Genomic DNA, 4,685 nt, shown 5'->3' on the forward strand with positions numbered 1-4,685 from the left:
GACCTTTTAACCTTTTGTTACTGAACTATAAATTTAAACCTGATTGTAGTTCTTTCATATTTCAGTATTTTTTTTAGTGTTGTTTTTAAGATTCCCCCTTATATTAACTGTATCTGTCATAGACACTCTGTCTCTGGGTAATAGCCTCTTTATTTTAAAAATGAATCACACTATATTATTTACTCATATCTCTAACACATCTCATTTCATTTCTGATTTTGTTTTTAGTGATTTTCAAGGCTGACAATTTAGGATAATAAGTTATTTTAGTTAAAAGCCTGTTTACTCTCTTTTTTGAATCAATGTGACTGAGGATGTCATGGATGACTTTTTCAATATGAAGTAAATTTAATCCCAGTGATATAGCGTTATGTGTTGTAGCGTGATGGAACTCTGCTGCAGCGGTACTCCGTGCGGCTCTGTATGATCACCAATCCCTTTGTTTTGTTTCCTGGATATTGCTAATGTTTATGGAACAGCACTAGATGACAGTAAATTGGTCTGGATTGAAATTATTTTTCACTCTTTTCTCTGCTTCTGAAAATGATGCTCATTCTTCAAAGCACCACTGTGTTACTACTACTTTTTATTCTTCCAGTATTCTTTTATTAATGTTATCATTTTCATATAATACAAAACTTTATTGAGAACAATACCAGCCATTTAAAACAATGACCACTATATATTAATCATTTAATTTATATCAGGACCTAGGCTAAGTACTTTCTTTTATGTGTAAGTGTGTGTACACACACATACAAGTAATTTATATGTGTGCATAAACACTGGCAACCACTAATTTGTTCTCCACTTCTGCAATTATGATATTACAACAATGTTTTATATATAAATGTTATATTATTCTTACTTTCAAATTAATGCTATGAGATAGTTTATATTGTCTCTCTATTTCAGGTAATAAAACTGAATTTTAGAAGAATTAAGTCCCTTGCCCTGCTTACATAGTCTACAATTGCTTTAATAACTTCCATAATTAGTAACAGTAAAATATTAAAAGAAACACTTTATGAATTATGAAATAAAAATTATTCATATATTTATTAGTCTAATTTTAATTAGATTAGTGAGAAAGGCATTGGAAAGTCATTCTACTTCATTCTACTTCCTCTGTGCCTTAGTTTATTACACAGTGTTACATGTATGATTCAAAGTCCTGAACACTGACACATAACAATTAATATTATAAAAATCTTCACATATACATGTGGTAGTGCAAATATGGCTGAGATATGTTTACACTGAAGTCTGTTTTTGAAATAATATAGAAAATACCTTTTCAATTTCTTACAGGAGAGCCTAGACACTTAAAAATTCACTGATAAGATTTCCTGTCATATTATCACTATTACTATTAAATATTTTAATTGTTTTTTTTATTTTGAGATAAATAATAGGTTTATATACAGTTGTAAAAATTTATAAAGGGACCTCATGTACCTACTCTTCCCCTAGGGTAATAGCTTGCAACAATATAGTTCAATATCAAAATGAAGACATTAAAAATGATACATCAAGATACAGACCATCCTCATCAACACAAGAATGTCTCATATCATTCTATTTTACACACACCCATTTTCACATATTTTACTCTCAGAAGCCATTCATTTATTTTCCATTTCTATAACTGTATCATTTAAAAGTGTGTGTGTGTGTGCAGAGAGAGGGAGAGTACACATGTACACATATGTGTATATGGATATAGAGTCATACAGTATGTAATCTTTTTGAATTGGCTGTTTCAAGCAGTATAAATTATTGGAAATTTACCTAAGTTTTTCTGTGTATCAAGAAGAAAATGAAAATGTATTTATCCATATTTTTACTTTTCCCCTTGTTCTTTCTTCCTGGTGTTTCAAAATTTCTTTGTGTATCACATACTTTCTGTTTGAAGAAATCCTTTTAGCCATGTTTAGGGTATAACTCTTGGCGCCAAATTTTCTTAATGTCCCTTCATCTAAGAATTTCTAGTTTTCCCCCTACATTGCTGAAAGATATATTTGTGTGTAGGTGTGTGTACACACACATACAAGTAATTTATGTGTTGTATGGTTGATGAAAGATATTTTTGATGGATATAAAATTCCAGTGAGAGTTCTTTTCTTTGAACTCTTGAACAATGTTATGATACTTCCATAGGCCTTCATGTTTTCTGATGAGAAATTCACTGGCATTGAGATTATTTTTTTCTTTATAGGTAAGGTATGATTTCTTACTTGCTAGTTTCAAGATATTTTCTTTCTCTTTAGTTTTCAGAAGTTTAGCTATAATGTGATTATTCTCCCTGAAGTACACTTAGTTTCTTAAATCAATAAAATTTTATATTTTGTCTGATTTTGAAAGTTTTATTGATTATTTCCTTGTTTTTCAGTTTCACTCTGATCAACTTCTCCTTCCAGAACTCAGATGACACAAGTATTCAATCTTTTAATGTAGCCCACAACTCACCAATCATTTTTTAAGTATGTTTTTTCTTTGTTTAGATGGTTTAATTTGTACTACTTCCTTTTATTTCACTGATTTATTTTCCTCTGTCCTGTGAATTCCATTGTTGAATCCATCTATTGATATTTTTAGACATTTTATTTTTGTTTTAATATTTATATGCTCTATATATTTTCTGAAACTTTCTATGTTTTCATTTGTTTTAAGAGTTTTTATGTTTTCATGTTGAAGGATTCTTATAATCACTGCTTTAAACTCTTGAGAGACAAGTTTAATATACCAGCCATCTCAATGTTATCTATTGATTTTCTTTTTATGTAAATTGTGATCTTCTGGTCCTGTTACAAAGAATTATTATTTTATCTGAAGAGTACATCTTTTGGGTATTATGTTTAGAGACTCTGAATATTACTAAAACTTTTGTTTCTGCTGGCTTCCATTAGAGTACTAAAGCAGGGAGGAATGTGGGGACACCTAGTTACTGCTGTGTGGGCATATACATCCACATTGCCCAGTTAGTCTCTGTTAACAGCCGGGAGCCTCTAGAGATTCCTTTTATTGATAGATGAGTGTGAAGTTTCTGGCTCTTCTCTAAGACTCTCTCTCTTCCCACCCAAACTATGACTTGGATGACTGTGATTCTGCATTTTAGCCTGGGTACTAATCTCATATTTACAACTGATTTCCATTTAAAGACCATGGCGATAACTAAAATATGACTACAAAAAAACCTCATCTAATTCACCTCATTCCAAAGATGATTTTCAACTGTTTCCTATTAAAATATTATTAACTATTTTTATTCCAATTTTTAATACTTTAGAGGTTTCTAGCTTTAATGTACAGGAGGAGAGGAAATTTGACCTAATACTCTTCCACTGTCATGGAAATATTTCTGTTTGCCGTGGTTGGTGTGGTTCACTTGGTTGGGCATTGTCCTACAAACCAAAAAAGTTGCTGGTTTGATTCCCAGTTAGGGCACATATCTATGTTATGGGTTTGATCCCCACTCATGGAACATATGAAAGACAGCTGATTGAAGTTTCTCTCTCATGTTGACGTTTTTCTCCCTGTCTTTTGCCTTCCCTTTCTCTCTCTCCAAAAAAAAGGAAACATTTTGCTTAACTATTTTAGTATGTTCTTCATACAAATCTTGCATTTAAAGAACTATCTGTAATTAATTAAAGTTTTATCTTTACTGTTTATGAAGGTAGTTTGAGATTTATCTTTTCAAGTTTGTTTTTATTAATGCATAGTAAGTTTATATGGAATTCAGTATTTTTATTTTGTGTTCCTATATTTGTACTATATCATAAGCTTTTTTCCTACAAAAACCTTTGTTTTTTCCACTTGGTTCTGTGCATGGGCAAGGTCTCCAGGGTGGTTAAAAGGGTGTCTAGTGGTTTTAGGGGGAGCCTCAGGCAAAAGCCAGATGCCAGGAAAATGCAGAGAGGCCCCTCAAAGGCCTCTGGGTTCCAAAGACTTCCTAGTCATGCTTGAGGTGAGTCTTTTGAAGAGATACTCGTCCATCCCAGCCTGGGGGCTGGCCAGCCTACAGATGTTCATCACTTGGTTGCCCATCTCCTGATGAGTTTCACATCCTCATCCAAGGAATGGTTCTCCAGGAAGTCACAGAGATGAAGGTCTCTGCTGGTAGAACCCAGGCCATGCAGATTCAAAAGGGCCTGGTTCAGGCTCTTCCCCAAGGCCGAGGTGGCTTCCATGGCATCCTGAGGTTTACCCCTCTCATCTTGGAAAGGTTTCAGCATGTCCTGGAAGAGAATATGGCCACTGTGCTGGTTTTGCTGCTTTAAAAGATTATTGGCACCCTCATGCTTCTTCTCAGCCATCTCTTGGCAGAAGTGCCTCACACCCGGCTGAGCCGCACCATTACAGTTAAATGGAAGCCCAGAGAGAGGTTAGTGTAGGAGGCTCGCAGATGCAGGCTGGCCAGGAATTGATGACAGCCTCCACCTCGATGGAATGATTCTGAAAAATGTGGGAGCTCATGGTTGTTTGGTAATGAAGAGCTAAGGTCAAAACAGTGGTGTTGGCTGGTCTCTGAGACTAAGAATGACTGAGGTGGCTCCAAAGGTGGTGCCTGAAAAAGAGTTTGGAGGGTAGTTGGAAAGAAGGGGTGTCCCTAGGTCTGTTCCATCTAAACCCTGTTGAAGCAAAAGACAGATTCCAGTACCATCAAGGGCACTGTATATCATAAG

General features: G+C 34.3%; 1 pseudogene; it reads right to left on the minus strand.

The window, feature by feature from the left end:
- Nucleotides 1-3,924: 3,924 nt before the first annotated feature.
- LOC129081038 (ferritin light chain-like) lies at nt 3,925-4,476 on the minus strand (annotated as a pseudogene).
- Between the last annotated feature and the right edge of the window lie 209 nt (nt 4,477-4,685).

Source organism: Pteronotus mesoamericanus, unplaced genomic scaffold (assembly GCF_021234165.1).
Source record: "Pteronotus mesoamericanus isolate MK-2021 breed Mesoamerican mustached bat unplaced genomic scaffold, CSHL_Meso_final contig_94, whole genome shotgun sequence".
Lineage (NCBI taxonomy): Eukaryota > Metazoa > Chordata > Mammalia > Chiroptera > Mormoopidae > Pteronotus > Pteronotus mesoamericanus.